The following is a 10,540-nucleotide window of genomic DNA, read 5'->3' on the forward strand; positions in this document are numbered from 1 at the left end:
GGATGGAAGCAAGGAAATAGTTCAGGCACCGAAGGATACACGAAGTGGCAGAGTAAACACAAAACACCTTCATGCAGCATCAGTTTTACTTATAGATTTGGCGGGGGGAGGGGGAGTAAACAATTTAAATAGTGTTGCTTTTATCTTAAAACAAACATGGCTATATCAAAGAAAACAAAACTTGCATAAATATTTGATACACAACATAACATTTCAAAGAAAATTTGGCTTGTAGTTAGCTGTTTTGGGTTGCATCCCTAGCACACCCCAGAAGGACAGAATATTCCCCCCAACTTCCTGGAGTATATGAGAAACACTGGCTCAGAGGGCCATGACAAGAGTGATGGTGGATGTCAGTGGTGAAGAGCATGGGTGAAGTAATAGTTGGAATGCTAGTGGGCTGGAATGGTAACAATTATGTTGACACTTCGGGTAGCAGCGATGAAAGTCCTGACAACGGTGATGATGCCAGTGGTGACACATGAGATGAGAGCGGTGAAGATGAACAGTGCTGATCATAGTAGCTATGGTGATTATTTAATCACGGCCCGGCTTCTTGCCAAACTCTGGGTCACCTCCAGAATCAAATTGAATTAGAAGTTGTTATTTGCTCTCTCACCACCCCTCCATCCAAATTTCAGGACCCCATTTAGGAAGCCTTAGCCATTTTGCAAACTCCTGCTATTTCCCATGAATGCATGTTCAGGACTCCATGAAGTTCCCTCTATCTGAGCTACCTGCCCCCTCTTCCCACCTCATTTATACATGCAGCTTCTTTATCTTTCAAGACTCAGCTCTAGAATGTCCTCACACAGCCCCTCCTAGCCAGGTGGACTCAAGTACTCCTGCACCTGTGCTCCCATAGCACCCTCTATTTGAGCATTTGTCACACATTAGCTTTGAGAGTCATTTTCCACTTAAGATGTTGCCTTCCATCAGCCTTGGGATGTGGAAGAGGGTGAGGGTAGATCAATAAGAGACTAGTTTTCTCACTGTAAGATTGCAGTTTGGCCCAAAGTCACTGAACAGCCAGGTGCTTATTTTGAAGACTCAGAATCTTATGGGATGGCTTAGAGTTCTTTGAGAGGTAGGTTGATAGATTTGGATGACTTTTAATGGACCATTTCAACTCAAGAGATTGTAGCAGTCATGCCTACCCTGGGACGGTCATTCATTCATTTATTCAACACATATTTATTGAACCTTCAGTAAAATATAAGGCTGTGCTGACTGGCTCCTGAAGACACAAAAGGAGATCATCTACTCCTCCCTAGCACCTGCCCATATGTCAGTCAACAGACACTTATTGAATGGTCACATGATGTCAAGGCATTAGCTTTTTTCTATATGGCACCAAGGGATAGAATTTAAAGCTGCAGGAAACATCTTAATACAAGGAAGTACTTTCTAACCATTAGAACTGGTTATAATTAGAACCAGCTGCCTCAGGGAGAAAACAGTTACCCATCATTGGAGGTGTTGCAAACAGGAGCTGGGGCCTTGAAGTAAATATCTAAGATCCATTTGAACTCTGTTCTTCTGTCCCTAGAAAGAGTTCTAAGTCCTTCCTGTCTGTATCCTCATTGCCACTCTCAAATACAAGTTGGTCCCTGGAGAATAATCTGCCTTTAGGTTCTTCTTTTATTTGTTGTTCTCTTATTCCTTTATTTCCTATTTCAAACTTCTCCCTCCTCTCCATTTCCTTCCCATGCCCCAGTCTTAAGTGAGGGGTGAGAATGAGTGGCAAAAATCACTTCCTTTATGTGACTGCAAAACAGTGTCCTGACTCTCTCTACCATTTGGTATGGAGCTTTATAGTTTGCAAAGCACCATCACATGTATGGATCTGTTCAAGAGACATTTATTGAGCTCTTTACTGTGTTGGGCACATGATCTCGTGACATCCTCACAACAACCCTGTGAGGTAGTTTGAAGGGGCCCAGGACCCAGCTGTGGACTCTGGACTCTGGTCACTTGGCTTGTGAGCAGCATCTCAGAGAGGATTGGACTTGCATCTCATGGATCCTTTCAGTCTCATTGGCTGGCTCTCAGATCTATCCCTAAGGAGGAGACAGTGTTTCTCCTAAAGGGAATGGGGAAATTTTAGACAGACTTAGAGGCAAACTGGTTCACAAACACCCCCAGCTGTTCTATGTCCCTAGAAAGAACGCTGGATCTCTCCAACCTGTACCTTTACCTCACTACCCCCAAATGCCTCATGGTCCCTGGGGAGTCATCTGGATCTAGGTCTTTCTTGCTGGAGGTAGGATGGCTTTTGCCAAAACAGACAGCAGCCAAGCAGCCTGTGTGGCCAGCTTCCAGCTTTGTGGCCTGGACAAAGAGGGTGATTTTGGAGTCTCTTGTCCATGGGCACAGAGTCAGAGGCCAGAATGATTCTGGGCTAGCAATGTTGCAGGCCCTCAAACCACTTGTACCACAAAAGAAGTCTCCTCCAGAAATGTAAGGGGGCCAGCCCTTACACTGGGGTTGAAAAAAAGGAACTGCCCACTATCTGTTAGGGCCTTGCCCTAGCTACCCTTACCTCTTACCCTACTGTCTTAGTCCCCATATCTCCCATGTGGAAATCACCTGAAAAGAAAAGAAAACCAAAAATGAAAATTCAAAATATGCAGAACAGGGCAGGTGGCTGAACTTCAGGTGGTGATCAAACTAAGGGGAGAAAGTTAGACATCTTCTACTGCTATCCATACTTCCATCCCTCTGTTCCATCTCTCTTCTTGCTATTCTTAGTGGCAACAGAAATGGTACTTGGGCTAAATTTATATTTGAATTATGCCCTTGTCCATAGCCCTGCCTCTCATTTGTATTGATTTATTTTTATTTCTTAGACTTGAGAATAAATATTTGATGGATATTTGGCCTGGTGTTTTTTTGTTTGTTTGTTTGTTTGGTTTTTTTTGGTATCCACATTATTTGGCCTGTGTTTTTTGGTTCACAAAGACCATGCTTTGTCTTGTTGGATCCTTGTGAGACCTTGTAAGACAATCAAGGTGGGACTGATCAGCCCCATTTTGCAGATGAATAAAGTAAGGGAGAGAGGAGAAGCAATCTGCCTAAGGGCATAGCCATGCTCTTTTCTCCCATAACAAGGTCATTTCCATTGAAGTGTCTAGGACTCATAAGATTAAAATAGCAACAGTATCCAGGAGGATAATTTTTTAGGTCACAGTACCTTACTTGGCAACCCTGAAACTGAAAAGAGGCAGTGACCACTCCCATGGATGGTTTACTATTGGCCCTTTTGTACATCCAGTGAAATGACTTTAAAAAATCTATGAGGGACTTCCCTGGTGGTCCAGTGGTTAAGACTCCACACTTCCAATGCAGGGGGCGCGAGTTTGATCCCTGGTTGGGGAACTAAGATCCCACATGATGCTGCAACGCCTCCAAAAAAAAAAAAGAAAAAATCTGTGAGCAGGTGAATGGGTAGGGTTGGAAGAAGGTGGAGGGAATAGAAGTTCTGGAGGGATAGTCCTGAAGAAGGGCCCTCACCACCATAAGGAAGCAAGCAGAAAGGAATAACACCACTCCATTGCGCTTGGGCAGAGGTCCAAGCGCAAATGGGCTGATGCCAGTACTTCCTGCTCTAAACTTGGTGAAGATAGGGCTTTCTGGGCTCAAAATGATTTTACTAAGCAGTCTACTTACCTACCATTCACCCTGATCACTTTGAGAAATGCTTCCCTGAAGCCAAGGAGTTGGCCCCCATCCAGGGAAGAAGCTGGACAGGGACGCGGAGGAAGTAGAGACTATAGCCTTTGCCCTTTGCTATTTAGTGAGGCCCTACTCTCTGTCAGGCATTGTGTTGGGTACTTTGCCTCCTCAACTTCCAAAACTGTTAGAAAAGGAAGGCTAATGTCATCAGCCCAAGTTTACAGTTGAGGAAAACAGACCTGGAGAGTTGAAGAGACCTGCCCAAGGTCACATAGTGAGTTTTTCTAAGAACCAAAGCAAGAACTAAGCTTCCTAGGCTTCCAGTCGGCCCCAGGCATTTTCAATGATATAGTCTCTAAAATTAGAATTTGTTTCTACTCTAAGAGCCAAGTAAACAGCAATAGTGTCCCTACAAGGATAATCCTCTCCAGTGATGTGTGTGTGTGTCTGCCAAGACTGATGTGCACACAGGCCTCTTCTGTAGTATTTAGGGAAATTAGAATATATGGATTTTGTTCCATATAATTTTAGTGCTTGGAAGTTTGTTTTCATTCATGCCAAAGTTAACCAGCAATATTAACTGTATTAATTTTAGCTGAAATATGAACACACAAACTTGTAAAACTGACCTGTGCAAACGACCATACTCACAAATATAATCATGAACACACACAACACCACTCACTCACATAATTTACATAGAAGTCACACTATAGTAAGAAAAGTAAGTATTCACCCCCTTATTCCTGTTCCCAGGGTAGATGATTGCCAAGATGACGTGTAAAATGGACCAGAATTCTGGGCCTAGAGGAGTCTTTGAAAAACCAATATCTATAAATAGATCCCCTCCACACATACCACCTCTCTTCCCTTAACAAAAAACCCAGAAATTTCAAAGCTTCATTGCTCATTTCTTTGTCTAGCTACTAAGCCTTATCTGATGAAGAAGTCTATGTGGGCAGCCCATGGTATCATAATACCAGAGGCAAAGGAATTGGTTTTCAGGGATTAAAAAAATGCAGTCCAGAGCCCAAGGTAAGTAATAATATGGGGGCTTCTTGAAAACTCCACTTCCCATAACAAAACTTCAGATAACCAAGGTTGGTCTAGGGCCACTGAGTGGTAGGTAAGGAATAAAACAGTATGAGTGTTTACCTTGGCCTTTTATCTTTTCACTCCTGTCTGAGATACCTGTCTTAGGGCTGGCTTCAGGAGAACAGTTTAGCAAGGGAGTGGGGTAGGGGGTGCAGAGTTAACTGCCTGTGATGGAGAGGGGTCATGCATGAGCTGAGTGGGCTTTATAAATCTAAGTCAAAGTGAAGACATTGTCCACGTTCCTTCTCCTTGGGTCCCCTCCTAGCCTGCTCCACTCCAATCTCTCTCAGTCTATTATTGATACCAGATACCAGATACTTTAGAAGGTATCTGGTAGGACATTCATTTGGTTAAGGGTAAATCTGCCCTGAGGTCCTCTTTTCAGGGATAATCCACCTGGGAAGGGAAATACACTAGATGGCTAGCATTTCATTGTAAATGCATAGGTCCAGTTCTGAAGAAGCCTCAGAGTTGTGTGTGAGAGTGGGTGGGAGGGGTGGTGCTGAGAGGGAAATGGTAATGCAGGTTTTATATCCTATTCTGCCACTAACAGTGTTACTGAGAAAATCTCTTCTTTCTGGGTCTCAGTTTACCACCTGTAAAGTGAAGAGGACAGTCTGGTTCCCTTCTAGCTTCGACATACATGAAAGTGTTGTATCTGGACTCACTTTAGCTAAATGTAAGGTGGGTAGGGGGATGAGGTAAGGGGAGATTTAAGACTAAATATTAATTATTCTTTCCAGTCAGGAAGGCTGGGTATGCTCTATCCTAGGAGTGTTTTCCTTGGGAGGGAAAGGTGGGCAGAGGAATGGTTTATTTTTTCCCCTCCCATGGATCTTTGGGTAGAGCAGGCACCCTTCATTTCAGCTGAGGGGATGGGAAGGAGAAAGATACCTGGGACACAGGGCGTTTGTGTTTGACCCTGGTTAGAGCTGAGAAGACATAGAGGTTACGTTCATGGGACAGGGTGTGCATACTTGGTTATTAGTGGCTAAAGAGTATGCCCAGGGACCAGTCAAGCTCGGCATATTCATAATTGACACAGGGTACTTATATAGTAGTGCTAGTTTTAAAACTATTACCCACATAATTCCTAGACTTTTAGGTCCCCAATAAAATCCATCAACAAACCTTGGTCTTTCTGGGTCTTTCTCCTTGGGTTTGTGGCAGCAGCAGCAATGCAGTACCCCACAGAGGTTCTTACTCTTTGGCAGCTACCAACAAATGCAGAGGTTCCGGGTAGGGCAGAGAGAGAACAAGGAGAAAAGGAATTTAACCAGCATTCTCTGGAAACAATTCAGACTGAGCCGACTGATTTAATAAATTAGGATTCCTGTGGGATGGGAGCAACTGAGAGGGCATTGCACTCTGTGGGAGCAGTATAATCCTTCAGATATCTTTTCTTGATATGTTGATTGAAGACATTTGGGATTCTCCTGGTGCCCCACCTAAAGGCACTTGGGTATGAGCTCAGGATTGGAGATAACAGGGTGCCCCAGCCCCCTTAGAGTCTAATAATCTTTCTTCTGAGTGGTGATCAGCAGGCATAAGCAATCAGTCTCTTGTCTCACTCACTGACAGGGTAGAAGCATCAGTGATTGTCAGACCACCAAGCCCGATATGGAAGTAGAATCTTCCTGCACCTGCACCAAAAATTGGATTCCCAGGATCCCCTGGTAGCCCAGCCAGGACCACTGGAATAATTTGGCAGTGAGATTACCTGGAGAGCTCTTGAGACTCTACTAGGGGGAATAGGTTGCCCTGAGTGCCAGCCATTGCCTCAACTCCCTTAACTGACTACCCTGAGGTAGATGAGTAAATGTGCTGTCCAGAAATTGGTTTATAGAATCATAGAATCACATAGAGAATTTCAGATGAAGAAACTGAGGCTCAGCTGGGAAAAGTGAATTACTCCAGCACTCCCAAGTTCAATACAGAACTAGGTAATACAGTGTTTTTGACTTTGTCTTATTACATGATGTCACTTCTCCTTAGTAGGTTTATATTTTAGCTTTATTCTGACAACAGTGATTGTAATGATAATAATAATGATATATTAATGAAATAGCTAAAACAGAAATAAAATGAGCATTAAATGAGAAGAGGGGGGAAAAAACCTCAGGCAAGTAGGTAAGCAGCTGAAATCTGAAAAAGACAAGAAGGCCCCTCTGTTCAAATATCACTTAAAATATAATGGTCAATAAGCCCTTTAAGATTAAGGCCAGGGTGGGTGCCAGAGGTAAGGAAAGAAAGGAGGTAGGGGCAGGGAATGTTTTAATTAAGACCCTGAAGCTGGGGGTTGTGGCCTAGTCCAATCCCCTCCTTGAGGATCTCCTTAACCTATCACAGTTTTAAACCACAGTCATCTCAGCCCAGCTGGCTGGGGGGACAAAAAAGTAAAAGATAGTGGCCGGGCTGGGATTTCAGCCCTCTCCTGGGATAAAACTCTTTCCCCAAAGCCCCTTCTTCATTGATCACACTGTTCTCCTGGGGTCTTCATCCTTAAATTCTGGGTGTTTACCTGGCTTGCTGAATTGCTCTTCTCTCCCAGGGATTCGCCTTTTTTCTGGGTATTGATCTCTTTCTTGAAATTTTTTCTTCCCCAACTCCCTGAAATCCCTGATAGTCTAAAATTTTATGAGGTACTCCTTCTTGTCCTGAGTCTCTTTTATTTGGCTTACTACCCCCCCACCTTTTTAACAATATATTTAACCAATCTCTAATGCTGTGGCCATTTTCTGAAGTTCTATAACTATCTTAGAATCATGGTCTTCAAGTCTCTGGGGTTCAGCCTCTCCCCTGGAGTTCCATTCCCAAATCACTGGGGTTTCAACTTGAATTGCAAATTCTCTCTCTCTTAGGGTCCCCTCCTTGCAGCCCTGGGACTCCCCCATCTTAGGCAGTTTTATTTCTTGCCTAGAAGCCCCTCCTTACATCTTTGTGACTTTACCCCTTTTCTGAAGTCTCTTCTTCAACTTACTTGTCCCAAATTACTGGAGTTACCCCTTTTTTGCATGCCACCAATTTTGCAGGGTACCTTTTTTCTGGGGTCCTCTATCGCTCCTGGTGTCTCCTCACTCTATATCTAGGGCCATCCATTTGGGAGTCCAAATTCTCTCTGGGGCTCTCCTTCCTATATCGGCAAGTCAGCTTTCCTTTCTCCTTCCCTCCCTACTTTCTTTCCTTTCCTCCTTCCTTCCTTCTCTCTCTCTCCCTCTATCTATCTATCTATATATCTAGATATATCTAAATAGATAGATATTCAGGTACCATATAATTCAACCATTTGAAGTGTACACTTCAATACTTTTTATTATAGTCACAGAATTGTGTAACCATCACCATAATAATTAGTTGGAGAACATTCTCTTCATCCCCAAAATAAACCCCATATTTGTTAGAAGTCATCTTTCTTTTTAATAGAGTCCTAACTTTCTCCTTTGGTTTAGTCTCTATGTCTCTGGGCCTTGCCTTTTTTGAGGGAGTGTCTTATGTCTCTCCTGGGGACTCATCCTTACATCTCTGAAGCTGTACTCCCTTTAGGGGCCTTTTATTTCTCAGGGTCTCCCCACATCTTAGGGCTATACCACTTTTCTGGTGTGCCTTTCCTGCATCTCTGCAATTCTACCCCTTTTCTTCATTCTTTCTTCTGGTATCACTACCCCAAATCCCTGGACCTATTTCCCTTTTCTGATGTCCCTCCAATATACAGGCCAGTCTTTTGAAAGGTTCTATCTCATTTCTAAAATACCCTCCCTTTAGATATAGAGTCCTACCCCTCTTTGGGTCCAAATTTTATTTAGGCCCCCATTCCATCTTTCCCTGGGGCTTCACCATTTTTTCTGGAATCTTACCTTTCCTGGGGACCCCCTATGCTTGCATCTCTTATCTTTTTTCTGTTTTCTTCTCCCTAAATCCCTGGCACTTCAGGGCAGTTTTTGTTTTAAAATTTATTTTTATTTTCGGCTGCCTTGGGTCCCCACCACCTCGCCCAGGCCTTCTCTAGTTGTGGTGAGCGGGGGCCACTCTTCGCTGTGGTGCACAGGCTTCTCACCGCGGCAGCCCCTCCTGTTGCAGAGCACTGGCTCTAGGAGCGCGGGCTTCAGTAGTTGTGGCACACGGGCTCAGTAGTTGTGGCACTAAGGCTCAGCAGTTGTGGCCCGCAGACTCAGCGGCCGTAGTGCACGGGCCTAGTTGCTCCGCGGCACGTGGGACCCTCCCCAATCGGGGCTCGAACCCATGTCCCCTGCATTGGCAGGCGGACTCCCAACCACTGTGCCACCAGGGAAGCCCGGCAGGGCAGTTTTTATCTCTCTCAGGAAACCTTCTCTCCCTCCTCCTGATTCCACCCCTTTTCCGGAGTACTGTTTTTTAGAGACTCTTCCTTGTACCACTGGGACCCCACTCATTTTCTGCAGTCCCATCTCTAGCCTGTTATTTCCTTTGGGCATCCTTGGGACGCCACCACTTTTCTGCAATCTTCTTCTTCTCCTGGGTTTCTAGGTCTCATGGGATTCACTGTCCCCCATGTCTCTGTGGCACCACCTTTTTTTCTTCAGTATCCTTTCTAAATCCGAGGCTTCAATCTTTTTTATTTTGGGGGTTTAATTTTTCTCCTGGGGCGACCCTGTTCAAATCCCTGGGACTCTACCTCTTTCTCAGATTCTACTTCCCTGCTGGCATCTCCTCCTACTTCCCAGGGCTCTTCCTCTCCTTGGGATTCTTTAGTCACCAGAGTTTCTCCTTTCATTAGCAGGTTCCTCGTTTCTTCTGGACTTTTCCTGCCCACCCCTACTTGTCTCTTGAGCCTCTGTCCCTGAGGTAGCTAATTCAGCATGATTTGTGCCTGCAAGGTCAAGAATATCACCCCATAGGAAATGTGCCAGGTTTCTATCATTCAAAGGTTGTAGGGTCAAGAGCAAAGAAAAGTAAAAGTGAGTGACCCCTGTGTGTCAAGAGCTGTGCACATACATTACCTCCAGTAATCTTCACAGCAGCCCTCTGAGTGGACTTCGGTAGCCTCATTTAACAGATGAATAAACTGTGGCTTAGTGGAGAAAAGCTTCTGGGGCTGGATGGAGCAAAGTGGAACTCCCACCCCCTCTGAATGCTGAGTGGGAGTGGGGAATCATCATGCCCAGTCTGGGGAGGGGGCTTGCCTCTGCCTATGCTACATTTCTCTGACTGGGCAGAACCCAGCCCTGCAGAGCCCCTGGCACTCTAGGATCTGACTCTCCAGCTCGCACTCCAGGCACGTCAGGGAAGAAGGAAGTGGTTTTCGCACCTCGGAAGTGAGGTCATATATATACTTTCAAGTTTGGGGTGGGAGATCAGGGTGTTGATGGGGGCTTTGAAGCTATGGGAGGTGGAGTCGGTGTTGGAGGACTCTCCCTCAGCCCTGATTCCCCCCACTCGTATTCCCACGTGCTTCTTCTCGTGCGGAGGCTGGCCACGTTGTAGAGCACAACTGCCTCCTGTTCCTTCCCCGCTGCCCCAACTACATACCTTGCTCTGATCTTCTTTACAGGGGCCAGGCACTGAAGTTGGCCAGATCTGGCTAGTGGAGAGCGATCGGCGGGGCTCGTCCAGCATTTCGCCCAAAGGATAGGGGAGACATGCTCCGCGAGGTCGCAGTGGTAGCCTGTCAGAAGCCCTCAGCGCTGTCATGGACCAGCAGCAGTAGCCGGGATGGTGGCGGGGTTGCCGCAGGAGTAAAGCTCTCTTCAACAATCGGCTGTCTTCTCCCCGTCCCCGCCCTGGTGTCCCAGAC

The 10,540-nt window shown here is 45.4% G+C and overlaps 1 long non-coding RNA gene across 1 annotated transcript; it reads right to left on the reverse strand.

Moving 5' to 3' along the window:
- Positions 1-1,845: 1,845 nt before the first annotated feature.
- LOC309652363 lies at positions 1,846-10,252 on the reverse strand. Its single transcript, XR_014258688.1, has 2 exons — positions 5,902-10,252; positions 1,846-3,405 (listed from the first exon to the last, which is right to left on the reverse strand). It is a non-coding gene; the product is annotated as an uncharacterized lncRNA (long non-coding RNA).
- Positions 10,253-10,540: the final 288 nt, after the last annotated feature.

Source organism: Balaenoptera physalus (genome assembly GCF_965194825.1).
Source record: "Balaenoptera physalus genome assembly, chromosome: X".
Taxonomy (NCBI): domain Eukaryota; kingdom Metazoa; phylum Chordata; class Mammalia; order Artiodactyla; family Balaenopteridae; genus Balaenoptera; species Balaenoptera physalus.